This window comes from Bos indicus, chromosome X (assembly GCF_029378745.1).
Source record: "Bos indicus isolate NIAB-ARS_2022 breed Sahiwal x Tharparkar chromosome X, NIAB-ARS_B.indTharparkar_mat_pri_1.0, whole genome shotgun sequence".
In the NCBI taxonomy this organism is placed as follows: Eukaryota; Metazoa; Chordata; class Mammalia; order Artiodactyla; family Bovidae; genus Bos; species Bos indicus.
Window position 1 is genome coordinate 135,613,997 of NC_091789.1, and position 17,113 is coordinate 135,631,109.

At 47.3% G+C, this 17,113-nt stretch overlaps 1 protein-coding gene across 4 annotated transcripts in view; it reads left to right on the forward strand.

Moving 5' to 3' along the window:
* Positions 1–1,833: 1,833 nt before the first annotated feature.
* Positions 1,834–17,113, forward strand: part of RAI2 (retinoic acid induced 2) — a 71,497-nt gene continuing 56,217 nt past the window's right edge. For 2 of the 4 annotated variants that reach the window (XM_019956442.2, XM_019956443.2), the window contains exon 1: positions 2,311–2,639. The gene's annotated coding sequence lies outside the window, so the exon portion shown is untranslated. Of the gene's footprint in view, positions 2,042–2,310; positions 2,640–3,368; positions 3,526–17,113 lie in introns of those variants that run through there. The other 2 variants (XM_070785339.1, XM_070785340.1) reach the window with 2 other exon arrangements.

Sequence of the window (17,113 nt, forward strand, 5' to 3'; positions counted from 1 at the left end):
CCAGTGAGGATCAAACATTAACCCAGGGCTGCGATGAGGCCAACAAAAGAAATAGGCTAGTAATTGCCTTCCAGGATATCAATCCCTACCTTATACACACATACCCCCTCAACACACACAAAACCTTTATGGTTCTTTCATCCATGAACTTGCCCAATTATAATTGCCCAGCTGTGTCTTTAGTTGTATTCAGACTAGGTCCTGGCAGCCGAGACCTCACATACCTGATCCACGACTCAGAACACTTCTCAAATCTATAGAGGAAGTCTTTGGTTTCTGAAATGATTGAAGATGAATTCACAGACAAATATTTCCACAGGTATCATTAATGACTTGAAGCTGATTTAAAACCTCCAGAACCTGACCGCAACAAGCAGGAACTAGTACTTTCTGTTGATACTCGTTTCTATCAGTTCTTAAACTTGCATTGTGTCTTTCTGCCCTTAGGTCGATCGGGCACTTCTCAGTTTAACTTTTTTTTTTTTTTTCCAAAAGAAGAAATTCAATATCAAGGAAAGGTACCACCAGGGCTGACTTCTCCTTTAGGGGCTGTAGGCATGATGCCTGAGGCCCAAAATACTTTCAGGGGCTCAGGGAAATGTTTTAAAATCAGATTTTCAAATTTCTTTTAAAATCAGAAGAAAACGTGTTGTTTTAGGTCAAAGAAAATGTTTTAATATATAATATTAATTCATTCGTCTTTATACCAATGCAATCATAAAATGTAATTTTTACCATTTTTTCTATGGAGGAAATAGTCCACAAAGGCAAAGTGCCCACAAAAGGTATAACGTGGCCCTGGTTTCTACCACATTATGCTTGCAACACGAAAAGGTTAGAATTGAACCTTTCAAACCCAAGTTCCAATTACCATACTCATAAACATGCAGGCTGCTCTGTATGTACTGCACACTCTGGTCACCCCCAATTCTACAAAAGGGAAAGTCATGGCCACTACTCATATGAGTGTCCAGACTGAAGGAGGTTTGAACACGCAAAGGACATCCAGATTCAGACCAGCAGTCTCTGCTCTGATTCAAATAATTTCTGCTCTGCCTTTATCTCTCAAATATCTGCATCCTGTTTTGATTACCAGAAAAAAAAATCTTCTCATCTTTAGGGATTAATTAAGCCAATGTATTTGCTTCCTTTGCTCTCTTAAAACATTTATAGTATTTAGGGTTTTTTTTTTAACTTTGTTTTAAAATGACCAATACTACTACTGATACCTATGATTTATTTACTGGTTGGCGACCACATAGTCATCACCTCTAAGGCCAGTTCCTAGCCCAGTGTCTGGCAAACAAACACTGGGTGCTTAATAAATGTTAGATTAACAGATGCATCACCTCTCCAGCAAGTATGCGGAAATGAGATTATGTCCGTGGGCTAATTTTGTCTTCAATCATCTCGCACCTTGCGAGAAAGATCTTCGACCTGTATCACAATTGGCATTTTAGTAGATGGTCGCTGGGCCCTCAGCACCTCTGCCGCCTCCATCCACCAGCCACTCCCTCCCCGCTGGGCTCTGTTCTCTCCCAGCATCCTGGGGTCTGAAATGGTCCCCAGCCTGCTGGGAGGCAGCAGGGTCCCGCTTCACCGGCCCTCCCCGGCGTCGCCCCCGCGCCCTGGCACCCCTTCCTCCCGCCACCCCGTGCCTCCCACAGCCACGCCCTCCCCGTGGGCGAGATCACCTGTCCGTCCTCAGCAGCCGCCTCCTCGGGTACCCTTTCGCCCCCCTCCTGCTCCCCCTCCTCCGCCACCTCCCCCAAGCCCTCCCCTTCCCCGCCTCCTCCCACCCCTCGGTGTATATAGTAAAGGCCGGGCGCCGCACGCAGACACACACTCGTCCGGACACAGGCGCACACACGCTCACGCACGACCGGCAGCGGCGGCGGCGACAGCAGCTCGGTGACAGCGGCGACGGCGGCTCCCACCGCTGCGCACCCCCTTCAGGCGGCCGGCGGCGAGGCCAGACCGTAGAGTCCCCGCACCCGCGACCACCCCACGGCTTCCTGGAGGCGGCGGCCGCGATTTCGAGGTAGCGGCCGCGACGCCCCCGTGCGGGCCGGGGTACCCACCCCCCACCCTGAGCCCTCCCCGCGCGGACCTGCCACCGGGACGCAGGGGGCGCGCCGGGCTGGGCGCGCCTGGCGGGGCCCGGCGCCCGGGGAGGGGCCTGCTCCCGGGGGCAGGACGGCGCCTGGAGGCCGGGGCCAGCGGGGAGGGCCGGCGGGGGCGGGGACGCGAGGCGAGGCCGCCACCCGCGCGGCGTCCCCGGGCCCCGCTCCTGCTCCCAGCGCCGCGCACTGGCCGGCGGGGCCGGGGCCGGCCGGGGAGGCGGCACAGGGCGGCGGGGCGGGGGCCCCGAAGTGGGTTTCGGGCCGCCACCGGCGCTGGCACAGGGCGCAGAGGGCGGCGCGTGGTGGACTCCGCGCCCGGGCATCGCACCCGGCCGCTTTCGGCTCTGTGGCTCTGCCCCGGCCCGGAAAACCCGGCGCCTTCCAGGCCCATCGAAAGATGGATTCTGTTGACGTATCTGGCGGCCCTGGCGAGCCGGGTGGAAAGTTGGGTTTTGCCAGATCGCACTGGGCTCGTCTTTGTGACGCTCGGCCAGCCCCGCATCCTCCCGGAGCTGGGTGAGTGTGCATTGGCGCCCCGGGAGTCCTCGTGCCCCCCAATGCCCAGACCCAGGGTGGCCGCACCAGCTCGGGCTTTCTGCCATGTTAGGCACCGAGCAGCCTTCTCGCTGCATTTTGGCGTGCGTTTCAGCGGTGCCTTTTGCTGCGAAGGGAGTTCTTGCCTCTCCCCGTTGGCTTTTTCGGGGTTGGGGTTATGCTCTGTGTGTTTGCTTGTTTGCCGTTTAAAGCCCGACTATTGTTCAGGATAAGCTCCGCCTGGGTGGGGAAATGGCATCCCACCACAGTTGCCGGCGAGGGGTAGAAATGTTGCCAAACAGCTGCTGCTTTGTGTTTCCCTATCAGAAGTCCCTGGAGTAGGTTTGGGGCACGACGGATGGACGGAGAGAGGAATGAGGCACGGAAGAAGAAGGTGGCTTTGGAGAAGCGAATTGTCACCCACCCCAAGGCACGCAGTCCGCTTCCCTCTCTGCCTGCCAAACTTTTATGAATATTCCTTTTGTGATGGGGGAAGCTTAATGAATTCAGCCCAGTTTTCCAGGGAAAAGCAACCCGGCTTTAACAATGGTTTGAGAACTTAATCAATGAGAAGGGCAGGGGAGGAGGAGGAGGAGGAGGCGCTGACACCAGTAATCGGCGATGTGGTTGCTTTTTGCAGAGTCAGGTAGGGGAGAGGTGGGCAGGGCAGGGCGCAGCGCCTGGGTGGCCGCGTTCCGGGGGAGTGTCAGGCGCTTTTACCTGTGCCCACTGGAGCCACCCACCGCCGTGCCCCCACCTCACGGTCTGCCCAGAACTCTGCGACGGGGCTTGAGGGGCCGCTCGCGGCAGCGCGCGGGCGGCCCCCCTCATCTGGCGTTTTTAAGGATGTGTAAATATTTTGCTGAGGGTAAGTGACATCAACAGAATGATATTCCGCAGAGCCCGGGTGTGCAGCGATGATAAATAGATACGGCCAAACAAAGTTTTGATAACCGCGGATTCTCATGGCTGGCTCTGTTTCATTTTGGGTCTTTGTTTTTGTTGGTTTAGCATTATCTCTCATCCTCTGGTGTGATCCCTTTATTTAGCTGTTTCTTGGAAGCTTCTCTTTAGAACAGAGAGAAAAGCAGCCAGCAGGGAGAAAATGATTCTTAGCCTTGCATGCATCGGGCAAGGTTTTCTATGCTTTCCCCGTGAGTCTTTCCGGGACTGTTTTCTATGTCTCTCTTCCTCCTTTCAAGTCACCAGAATCGTTTGTTGATTGACCAGGAGATTTCGGATAACTTTGAAAATGTGTTGTGATGTGCCTTTGTTACAGGAAAGAGGTGGCAGTACAGTGGGGAGGCTAGTGGGAGGACAGTGGGGAGGCTAGCGGGTGGGAGCCCCTACCCACTGATTATCCTTGGCGTTTTCTTCTCAAAGGGGAACGCGGGGAGCTGTGCTTCTTTTCAAAGGTGGCGGGGTGGCTGGAAGGCTGAAAGCCGGGGGGCATCCCAGTTTCTCTGCCCCTTAGAAGCCCAGAGAAGCCACTGGACCCGCCCCTATACACAGTATCCTGTGAGCGGGCACGTCTGTCTCATCCTGCCAGATGCCTGCCAGAGGCATCCACAAGGTGGCTGGGCACCAGGAGCCAAGTCAGACTGGATCTTGGGGGTCCTGGCTGCTTTGGCACTAGCCCAAGGGACCATTTAGCCACCCAGGCAGGCCCTTTATCATGCAAAGAAGCCAGACCTCCAGAGGTGAGGTTTGGCCCAGGAAAGTCTGCCCATCTCAGAAACAAATGAGAAAACAGCTTTCCAGGTGATGCCAGTTGCCAGTATGAGAACTTGGTTGATGGGCATTTGGGCAAGAACTGTAAAATAAATGAAAAGTCTTTTAGCCAGAAGACAGGGCCCCTGAAATGCAAAAAAAAAAAAAAAGAAAGAAAGAAAGAAAGCAAAGAAAAAGAAAAGGCTGGAAGGTGTGTGACAAGGTGTTGCTGGGAGCGCTATAACACCAGACGACCAATATAGCTCTGGCTATGATGACCCCGAAAACTAGATAGGACTGGTCTCCCCAAAGCCATGCCATGTGACCCAGAATGGAAGTATTCTGTATGTGGAGATGTCCACACACAGTGTGCTCTGAATGGACAGTAAGAAGAGAGCAAGTGTTTGTCTTCTGGCTTCTTCTCTAACCTTAGTTTTGGGGAAGCAGTGGGTAGTGGAGGGAGAGAAGTCGAGAAGGAAATGAACATTTGCTGTTGCCCCTCTGTCTGCCAGACACTGTGCATATGGGAAACCATGATGTGATGGAGGCATTATTTTACAGATAAGGAATCAGACTCGGAGAAATTTCCAGTCAAGTGTCTGATTCCAGACCCCAGTGGTTATGACTTAAAGGGGCAACATATTCCTCAACCCTTCCCTCAAGGCTCTTATTTATTTCTTCCCGAGACTAGAGTCCTCAGCCCCTACCAAATGCAATACCTAACTGAGGGAGGCGGGCACCAGTGAGGCAGCTCAGCCACCCAAGCAGGGTACATGCTTATGTGCTAAGGAGATAGATCCCAGATAGTCCCTAACCATTTCAGATGGAAAGACTGTGCCTTTTCATCTTGGAATTCCCAAAAGTCAACTGTCGCTTAATGAACAAGTGTTGAGTGACTGAATGATGGAACTGATGGAGTGAATGAATGGTGGTGGGAGGGAGCTGTGTCATTATCAAGGGAGACCAGCCGGGAGAAATCCAGAGATTTGTGTGTGGTTGGGGTCTTGGAGGGCCTGGTGTGATGCTGCAGTTCTAGCCTTGAGGAGTTCCAAGCCGACGAGCCTGAGTGAGATGAGCAGTCACATTCCCATCTTATCCATGAGGAAACTGAGGATGAGATAGAGTGGGTAATTAGCCTGAGGGCCATGGTAGGGCCAGAGGGTAGGTAAGGTATTTCTGACTCTTAAACGTCTCAAATAAATAAACTCTAAATAAAAATGAGATGGGTTCTTGCTCTGCAACTGCACCATCAAAGCAAAGTCCTTTAGCCCCCTTCCAATCAGATGGTGGCCTTTAAGCCCCTAGAAATTCTGGGGCCACTGGGAGGGCCAGGATTTGAATCCCTGTATGAGGTGTTTCTGACTCTCCTGCCTCCATGATGAGAATATGAGGGGGGACCTCAGAGAATGAGGCTCTCGAGGAGGGGGAAAGATGGCTAACTGCACTCTCCCCTGCACAAAAGCCTGCGTGGGATTCTGAATTAAGCTTGATTTGGGGATCAGGGTGACATCCTTGCTGTAGAGTTGGCAGTGCTTGTCTCTGGAGAATGCCTCTGATTACCACTTCTCCCTCCTACCTGACCGTCTGCCCGGATGCCCATCATCTCATTCTTTGCAGCTCAAGGCATCTCCTTTGTGGCTCGTCATTTCTGATGAGCCTCTCAAGGCTACCGCTCTCCTGTGTTCTGATGGCAGCTGCTGAGGAGGTGATTCGTGTTAGTACTTCGGGATTTTGCACATGACACCCTCCTTCTCTCTCCAGCCAAAAACACACATAGGAACACGCATGCACGTGCAGAGGCAGGCACACGTAATTTGATCATGTTTCTGTATCTGCTTCACCAAATTAGATTGCAAACCCAGAATTGTTATTGAACGAACATACATGACTTTGGCGATCTTCTATCCCAGCCCCTGCCTTAAACAGATCCATAGAGCTAAGATGCAGGCTGCTCAACCTGCAGATGCCTTAAGTAATGATTATACTCTCTGGCCTTGCCATGCCAGCCCCCAGGGCCTTTCCTAAGAGCCCACTTTAATCTCCAGTTAGAGGTAGGGCTGGGGTCCTAGAACATCCCAGTCTTGCAGTTCCCATCTCTTGCTATAATTCTTATCACCCACCCTGCTCTCACCTGTCATTCTTCTTCCCACAGCTTTTTTAGGTCTTTCAACACAGCACTGTCTAATAGAACTCTCTATGAGGAGAGATTTTATATCCACACCATGCTGTATAGTAACTGCTAGTCACATGTGGGTTTTCAGCAGGTGAAAGGTGGCTACTCCAAAACAGGATATGCTATGATGATAACGTATGCACAGGATTTCTACGACCTAGTGCAAAAAAAATATATATCTATAAAATAGCTCATTAATAATTTTTATATTGATTACATGTTAAAATGATCATATTTGGAATGTATTGGTCAAATAAGCTAGAGTGTTGAGATTAATGTCACCTGTTCTTTAGAATTACATACATATTTCTGTTCGACAGCTCTGCCCCACCAGCCTGAGCCTTCAGCCTCATAGCACCTCTAGGAGTTTCAGGTGGCATGAACACCCTCCATCCCCATGGCAGGCGGGAGGCCTGGGGTTTACTCAAGAGCCACGACAGCCTGGCATCAGGCCACTCTGATTTTCAGGAGCTAAGGTGCCATTTGGGGGGGGTCCCCATAAAGCCCACCTGTGAGCATGTTTGCTCAGTCACCTCCTGTGGGGAATGTGGGCTCTGAAACTTAATGGAGATGAGAGAGCAGGGCGGGGGTAAGGGTGGACAGGGCTGGTTTCCTTTCCTCCAGCCCAGGCTGGTGTCCTTGTCCATCAGAGAGCTGTCTCCCTCCTGAGTGACTGATTTCCTCAACACCTGCTCTAATAATATCCTTCCCCAGGATATGTGTTTGGAGAGTAGAGGCCCAAGGAGACACCCTTGCACTGAGAGTGGGTTATTTGGGGCTGGGGCCAGTCTTAAAGAAGAGAAGGGAAAAGAGGGGATGCACATAGTCATTTCCTGACAGCTTGATGAAAACAAGAGCAAGGGAATAAATGCAGTTTCTGCGCGGGAGACAAAATGAACACCAGAAAGGCCAGTTTCACACACCCGCGGTGCCATAGATGAGAAGCCCTGAGGAAGGGACAGTTCGGGGAGGTGGGGGAAGGCTCACCGTGGGCATTGTGCCCTTGGCCCTGGGCATGGCCCAAGGAGACAGAAAGAGCTGGAATAATGGACTCGGGGCTTCGGTGATTTATAGGTCAGGCGCCTGTGGCTCTGGCTCCTGAGGGGGCTGCCCCCACAGGGGACCCTTGGCTGACCTCCTCGAGCTCCTCGGAAGGAGCTGGTTTTGTTTCCCATGGCAGAAGCAGACTGTTTACTGGAGCACAGGAAGAATCCGACGTTCTGGCGAAAAATAATTCATTAACAGCCAGGGTATTACCAGTTCCCTGGAAAAGCTCCTCCAGCTGCACTGGAGCAACTGTTCTTTCTCAGAAGCGGAACTGGGCCTCACTGGTGGCCAGGACTGGGTATGCGTGGGCATTTTTGTCGTTGTTGTTATTTCTGCCTTTGTGTGTGTGCCCACCTTAAAATCCAGACAAAGGAATGGGGGCCTGAAAGGGTTGAGATAGTATAGCCATCAGCCATTCTGTCCTCCATGGTTTTAGCCTGGAAACACTAGGCCAACTCTAGGAACATGCATCTTCCCTGATCAAAGTCCATCCTCATGCTGGGGGCACTGCACAATCACATAGGATGTTCTAGAACTAAAAGAATTTTAGAGAATCTCAGCACCTGCTCTTAAGATTTTATAGAAACAATTGGCTAAAGGACTCCCATACCCACCTACCCCCATCCCCCCTACACACACACTGGGCAGAATGTCCTATCTTGCTGTGTTGAATTCTTTGCTTACTATGAATTGGCACAGCAGGCCCGAAGTATGTGATTCATCATCCCAGTTTTGAGGGTATTTGGAAAGCCAGGCAGGCATAACCAACAGAATGGTTTGCATGTTTTGTTCACTAAGAATGATTGAATCTACAGTAATAAATAAAATGGAATGATTCAGGAAGCTTTTTATGCTCTGGAAAAATCTGCTTTAAAAGAGGGGGGTGGTTGTGTGCTTGTTTGTTTTTTAATGCCTCATGCTCAGAAATGTGTATCCAGCTAGCAAGAAATGGGGAAGAATGACATTTCCTTGGTTTAGTTTTTAAAAACACTAATTGCAGGTTAAGTAAGATGCAGTGTATTGATTTTGGTTTTGTATGGAACATAATGAGATAATCATTTTATTTTATGAGATATTAATTTCCATCCATTTAGACTGATGAAATACGCATTTCACATGCACCCTGCTAGCTCCACCATCATCACAGTATTTCTTTAATGTCTCTAGATTCAGACTGGGAACCTTTTTCATTTATTTGGAAAGGAAATCAGTATGTCCTTAGTAAACATATGTGTAAGCCAACCTTAGATTTCAAGGAAAATGGGATTTTTCTTCTTTGATGACTGCCAGAGATATGAATATTAAAAGCCGATTGTATTTGCCTTTAATTAGAGCACAGTTTCTCCACCTTGGCCCTGTTGCCATTTTAGGCCAGATCATTCTATGTTGTAGGGGGCTGTCCTGTGCACTGGAGGGTGTTTAGCAACATCCCTGGCCTCGACCCACTAGATGCCCAAAGTGTCACCCCTCCCCCCTAGTTGTGACAGCCAAAAATGTCTCCAGATCTTGCCAAATGTCCCCTCTGGGGCAAAATGGACCCTGATTGAGAACCACTGGTCTAGACCAAGATTTAATAAGTAATTTGTGGCTTTTGGATAATTCAATTTGAAATAATACAAGACAGAATTTCCCTCTCTAACTTATATGTACAATTCATGGGAGTGATTAATTAATGGTTGGAAGTGGGTCATGTGCCTGATTTAATTGTAAGTTGGATGCAAGGGTCTGTAAAATTGTATAAGCACAGAGATTTTTCTTTAAATTCAGGTGACTGAATAAGTCATAGGTAATTGGGGGACACATTGTAACAACTAACACCTTTTCTGTTTTTTCATGAAGAGAACAGGTTTATTTCTCCTCAGTTTCTTTTTCATACTGCCAGATTTCAGACATGCCTTGTCAGCCACCAGGCATCTTCTTCCACCCCCACCTCTCCCCACTGTCATTTCTCCTGTAGCATCTTAAGCCTAAGCCAATTAATTTAGCCCTTTAGTGTACTTGGGAGAGCCCTGCTCATAACACTGTAATAGACTCACTGCAGATCGTGGCAGCCCTTTACCCACCACTAATTTCTCTGTTTTCCCGTTCTGTTGAGAGAGAAAGTCAATGGTGAGCAGATGGAGCATGTTTCAAAATTACTGGACATTCACATTTAGGTGGACTTCACCACCCCTCCCACCTTTTCCCCCTCTTACACACATTTATTTCCCTGCAGCAGTTCTGCTTGGGAAAAGGAACGACAGCAGGGCTCCTCTAGCCAGCTCGGTCCTGGTAATGCCCAAGGTCAGCAGCAACAGATGGAAGGCTGCCACTGGACGAGCTGCAAGAGGGGTAATAATGCCTTCACGGGGAACGTGTCATGGGGTAAACCATTCCTGCCCATCCATGGAAGTGGGATGAGCCCTTGGGGGACAGAGAGAGAAAGGAGAGGTGGATGGCTCATTACATAGGACAGTGTCCTGAGGCCAACCTCATCCTGACCGTCTTTGGGGTGAGATGGGTGTTTAGGGAGTACTCACGGGTGTGTCCAGGTGCTCAGGGCAGACATCACTGGGGGGCCACTTCACTTTGCAGGCATCCAAGGCCGGCTGAAGGCTGACCTTTTCCAAAGAGTGTCCGAAGGAGTTCTGAGTGTCGAGTGCGGAAGGAAGCTTAGCTAGTGAGGAAAGATAGAAAGGTGAGCACGTGGGGGGTTGGCCAGGCCAGCAGTAGCCCTTCATTGGCGAGTTCTTGCCTCCCTTGATGAGTCGTTTGACTCTTGGCAGACATCCCCTGAGTGCTTGGGTCCAGGCAGAGAAATAATTGATTTGCAGCACATGAGTTTTGGTCATACTGAATTGGTTCTCCCTCGTGAACCAGGATTTGGGTGATGGCTGCAACACTAGGAGAGGAAGTGGGATCAAAAATCTGGGCTTGGAGGCCAGTTTCGTGGTACAGAGGCCACTGGGGCCACCTCTGTGTGCTGCTGAAGCCAACAGACAGGTCCGAGTGGTATGTTGTTCCTCAAAATAATGGCAATGGAAATGGCTGTGAAAAACATTCAGACCCTTGTCATAAAAATGCAAACAGTCTTCCTGCTATAGGGAAAAGCTAAATAAACTCTATTGCAGCTGTATTAAGTAGAAACAGATTTAAAAATCGGGTGTTTTTTTTCCTGAGACACTTATTTATAGCAGGTTGGGCAAAGGCTGCCACTATCTTTCGCGACTCCGGAAGACTGTTTTCCAGATGGTCCTTGCTGTTTTTCTCTTTATTAAGCTTAGCTGAACCCAGCCTTGCTTGGAAAGGTTCATAGAAAGTGGTGTTATTTTTTTCAGATTACAATGGCCATTGATTGGCTAACAAATCAATGGAAGGGAATGGATTGAGCCTGTGCCGATGGATTTCCTTTCGCATTTCAAAATAAGAAAAATGTCAAGGAAAGCTCAGAATAGGAGTGCTATTTTGACTGTGTACATCAAAGCTTTGAAAACCATTCAGGGCTGCATTTTCTATTAATTTACATTTGCATCTTTTTCTAAAATAACGCCCTCCTCTTTGCAAAAAACTGCAACGTTACCGTTTCCTTTCCAACATCTAAACAATGTCCAGATACATTTCAGATTGAGCAATTAGCTCTGGCTGCAATTTCCTTTTAGGAAAAAAAAATCACTAACCCACTAGACTAAATATGAAATTATTGAATGTGAAGATATCAATATTTGTTCTAGGATCCTTTGTGGCTTATCACTTGCATTTTAAGAAGGCTAGAAGAGGCTGGTTCTACCTGGCCTTGCCATGTTAGACACACCCACGCCAGAAAACTCAAACTTTGTGTTTTTCCCTTAGGAGCTGGGCAGCTGAATTTGGGGTCATCAAGGCTGATTCTTACAGCTGAAACTGCACAGGGAACCATTTTGGAAAGGCGCATAAACCAGTGATCCCTGCAGACCAGGCTTGAGTACCACCACCCCACATGGGGTAAAATTTCTACCCATTCACAGTTAAATGAAAGAAGAGTAAAACTGTATACTGAGTTTCCATTTTTATAGAACTGCCCTTTATTCTGAAATGGCCTTTCCCACTTTTTTTTAGTGTTAAAGTCTCTTTTGTGAATGATGATATTTGTAGTTTAGCATCTTTTTTTCACAAAGTCAGAAGTTGAACTCATGTTGGATCCTACTTTTTTTTTTAATGTTACTCATTCAGAACATTACAAAGTCTTGGATTTACTGAGGAGGCCTCAGTAGATCAGGAAAGGGAGCCTTTGTTGCCATTTCTAAGCCAGAAAAACTCACTTGAGCTAGAGTCCTGCTCCCAGTTCCTTACCTGATTCTTTTGACCCATCAGCCACAGAACTGTGGCTTTGTCCAAAGCCCATGTGAAGAATGGAATTGCTTCTCTAGAGGAAGTTTTTTGTTTGTTTGTTTTATGTTTTGTTTGTTTTTTTGGTTGCACTGTGAGGTTAGTGGGATCTTAGTTCCACCATCTGAGATTGAACCCAAGCCCCCTGCAGTGTAAGTGCAGAGTCCTAACCACTGGACCACCAGTTCACAGAGGCTCGACCCACCATCCTCCTTTCCTCAGCATGGCTCACCAGGCAGTATCCTCAGTCTCCTTACTGCTGCTCCCCCAGCTGCTCCTCCTCTTGCTAAAGCACCCCTCTGATTTCATCACTGTAGCTCAAGAACATTCAATGACTCCCTATTTCCTAATTAGAATAAAACCCTATATGAAGCCCTTTTTTCATTTTCCCAGGCCACTCTCTCCCTCAGGACTGCTCTTCAGTGGAGAGGATGACTCCAGATTGTACGCTTGCTCTCACTGTGTGTGTTTTTATTGAAGTATAGTTGATTTATAATGTTGTGTTAGTTTCAGGTGTACGGCAACACACATATATATGTAGGGCTTCCCTGGTGGCTCAGCTGGTAAAGAATCCACCTGTAATGTCAGAGACCTGGGCTCGATCTCTGGGTTGGGAAGGTCTTATGGAGAAGGGAACGGCTACCTACTCCAGTATTCTGGCCTGGAATTCCATGGACTGTATAGTCTATGAGGGCGCAAAGAGTTGGACACGACTGAGCGACTTTGACTTTCATATATAGGGGTGTGTGTGTGTGTGTGTGTGTGTGTATGTATGTATGTATTGTGTGCTCAGTCACTCAGTCGTGTCTGATTCTTTGACTCTTTTGCAACCCCATGGACTGTAGCCTGCCAGGCTCCTCTGTCCATGGGATTTCCCAGGCAAGAATACTGGAGTGGGTTGCCATTCCCTTCTCTAGGGGATCTTTCTGGCCCAGGGATCAAACCCAGGTCTCCTGCATTGCAGGCAGATTCTTTACCATCTGAGCCACCAGAGAAGAAATAATAATAATAATATATATATATATATATATATATAATTTTTTAGATTCTTTGCCTTTATAGATTATTATAAGATACAAGATAGATTATTACAAGATATTGAATGTAGTTCCCTATGCTATAGAGTAGAGCCTCATTATTTATCTATTTTATATACAGTAGTGTCTGCTAATCTCAAACTCCTAATTTATCCCTCCTTCCCTTGTCCCTCAGATCAGATCATATCAGATCAGTCACTTAGTCGTGTCCGACTCTTTGTGACCCCATGAATCGAAGCACGCCAGGCCTCCCTGTCCATCACCAACTCCTGGAGTTCACTGAGACTCATGTCCATCGAGTCGGTGATGCCATCCAGCCATCTCATCCTCTGTCGTTCCCTTCTCCCACTGCCCCCAATCCCTCCCAGCATCAGAGTCTTTTCCAATGAGTCAACTCTTCACATCAGGTGACCAAAGTACTGGAGTTTCAGCTTTAGCATCATTCCTTCCAAAGAAATCCCAGGGCTGATCTCCTTCAGAATGGACTGGTTGGATCTCCTTGCAATCCAAGGGACTCTCAAGAGTCTTCTCCAACACCACAGTTCAAAAACATCAATTCTTCGGTGCTCAGCCTTCTTCACAGTCCAACTCTCACATCCATACATGACCACAGGAAAAACCATAGCCTTGACTAGATAAACCTTTGTTGGCAAAGTAATGTCTTTGCTTTTGAATATGCTATCTAGGTCATAGCTTTCCTTCCAAGGAGTAAGCGTCTTTTAATTTCATGGCTGCAGTCACCATCTGTAGTGATTTTGTAGCCCAGAAAAATAAAGTCTGACACTGTTTCCACTGTTTCCCCATCTATTTCCCATGAAGTGATGGGACCGGATGCCATGATCTTCGTTTTCTGAATGTTGAGCTTTAAACCAACTTTTTCACTCTCCTCTTTCACATTCATCAAGAGGCTTTTTAGTTCCTCTTCACTTTCTGCCATAAGGGTGGTGTCATCTGCATATCTGAGGTTATTGATATTTCTCCCAGCAATCTTGATTCCAGCTTGTGTTTCTTCCAGTCCAGCGTTTCTCATGATGTACTCTGCATAGAAGTTAAATAAGCAGGGTGACAATATACAGCCTTGATGAACTCCTTTTCCTATTTGGGACCAGTCTGTTGTTCCATGTCCAGTTCTAACTGTTGCTTCCTGACCTGCATATAGGTTTCTCAAAAGGCAGGTCAGGTGGTCTGGTATTCCCATCTCTTTCAGAATCTTCCACAGTTTATTGTGATCCACACAGTCAAAGGCTTTGGCATAGTCAATAAAGCAGAAATAGATGCTTGTCCCTAGGTAACCATAAATTTGTTTCCTGTCTGTATTTCTGTTATATATATATAAGTTCTTTTGTATCAGTTTATTTTTTAGATTCCATATATAAGTGATATCATATGATATCTGTTTTTCTCTGACTTACTTCACTCAGTATAATAATCTCTGGGCCTATCCATGTTACTTCAAATGACATTATTGTATTATTTTTTATAGCTAAATAATATTCATACACACACACACACACACACACACACACACGCATGTGTGCATGCCAAGTTGCTTCAATAGTGTCCAACTCTTTGTGACCCCATGGGCTGTAGTGCACTGGGCTCTTCTGTCCATGGGATTATCCAGGCAAGAATATTGGAGTGAGTTGCCATGCTGTACTTCAGGGGATCTTCCTGACCCAGGGATCAAACCCACCTCTTGCATCTCCTGCACTGGCAAGCTGATTCTTTGCCACTAGCACCTCCCAGAAAGCCCTACACACACACACACACACACACACACACATACACACACATACACACACATCATACGTCATCTTCTTTATCCATTCATCTGTCAGTGGACAGGTTCCTTCTATATCTTTGCTACTGTAAAATAGTGCATTGCTATGAATATTGGGGTGCATGTATCTTTTTTAATTAGAGTTTTTGTATTTTCTGTATATACATGCCCAGGATGGGATTGGTGGATCAACTCTTATTTTTTCTTTTAAGGAACCTCCATACTGTTTTCCATAGTGGCTATATCAGTTTACATTTCCACCAACAGTGTAAGAAGGTTCCTTTTTTCCTACATACTCTCTAGCATTTATTATTTGTAGACTTTTTGATAATGTCTCTCTCAGCTGTGTTTTATTTGCTTTCTTTATGGGGGGAGGTTTGCAAGAAGATTACGAGATCTTTTGGGCATCTTTCTCTAGATGAAGAGCATCAAAGCCTGAGTCTAATATAATGGACCTTCCCATGGATTGTGACACTAGTGGTTTAAAAAAAAAAGGAAAAAACTCCACACAAAATGAGGCTCTCTAGCTTCAAGAATTATAGCCTTACTATGAGTCTCTCCTACAGTACTGCTTCTGGATAAAAATGCCCCATTTTTGACCTGCTGGCAGATGGGTGTTGCTTCAGGAGGGGACTGCTGGCTTGTCCTACTGAAAACAAAACGACTTATACAAACTTTGAAATTTGCAATTAAGACATAGTGAAAGACATTAGCCAGTGCAAACTGTCCATTCTATTAGAAATGTTTCCAATGGCCTTTTATAAAGTCATAGTAGGACAGTATCATCTATTATTTGTCAAGTTCCTGCTATAGCTTGGACAGTTGTACCAGGTGATTTACATCTATTATTTTTGTTCCAGCTCCATAAGAGTCATATAATGTAGGTGGGTATTTTGAGCTTTATATCATAAAGGGGGAATTAGAGGCTCAGGGGCTTCCCTATAACTCAGATGGTAAAGAATCTGCCTCCAATGCAGGAGACCTGGGTTCAATCCCTGGGTCAGGAAGATCCCCTGGAGAAGGGAATGGCAACCCACTCCAGTATTCTTGCCTGGAGAATCCCATGGACAAAGGAGCCTGGGGGGCTACAGTCCACGGGGTCACAAAGGGTCGGACACGACTGAGTGACTAACACTACTACTAGAGGCTCAGAGAGGGTTAGTAACTTAAACAGAGTCACACAGCTCATGGGAGGTGGAACTGGGATTCTTCCACAGTGTGGTTCAAAAGAATTTTCTGTGATGATGGAAATGTCCTTCACTATCCACTATGGTAGCCACTAGCCAGCCTTAAGTTGCTGTTGAGCACTAGAAATGTGACTGGTATGTGACTGAGGCCTGACTTTTTAGTTTTTTCTTAACCATTTTTGAAGTGTACAGCTCAGTGGTATTCAGTGTATCCATATTGTTGTGCAGCCATTACTACCATCCATCTCCGAGAACCCTTTTCATCTTGCAAATTGAATCTGTGTCCTCCTTAAACACTAACTCCCTGTTTACCCTCCTTCCCCTAACCCCTGGCAACCACCCTTCTACTTTCATTTTTCTTTCTTTTTCAGTCTCCCCTTTACCCCCACAGCCTCTGGTAACCACCTTTCTACTCTATGTTAATATAAATCTGGGGAAATTTTTTAAAAAATATTCTACAATTACAGCTGTGCAAATTTCCCCGTTTGTATATTTCCAAGAGCCAGTCTTGAAAGGCATGAACTCAAAGCCTGATTTCTGTTATTTACAGGGATCTGAACCCATTAATCAGTGATGAAATGTCAATGCAGTACTTGTCTATTTTAAGTGTAAATTGCCCCTTGTGGCTAGAAGGTGCCGTATTGGAGAGTGCCTCTCTGGACCGACTTCACTGTGCCATTCTGCTTGAGGCCCACCTCTTCTGGAATGCCCAGCCACTCTGCATCTTTCTTCTTCCCTCTCTGCCCAGCATAGCTCCCCTGTTCTCAGAGGCCTATAGACCAGTGATTCTCAAGTTTTAGCAGGTGGTAGAAATACCCCTGGTGGCTTAGAGGTTAAAGTGTCTGCCTCCAATGCAGGAGACCTGGGTTCGATCCCTGGGTTGGGAAGATCCCCTGGAAAAGGAAATGGTAACCCACTCCAGTATTCTTGCCTGGAGAATCCCATGGATGTAACCCTGGTAGGCTACAGTCCACGGGGTCGCAAAGAGTCTGACACGACTGAGCGGCTTTACTTTCACTTTTTACTTTCAGAGTCATCTGGTGAAGTGAAAGTCACTCAGTCGTGTCCGAGTCTTTGTGACTCCATGGACTGTAGCCTGCCAGGCTGCTCTATCCGTGTGATTCTCCAGGCAAGAATACTGAAATGGGTAGCCTATCCCTTCTCCAGGGGATCTTCCC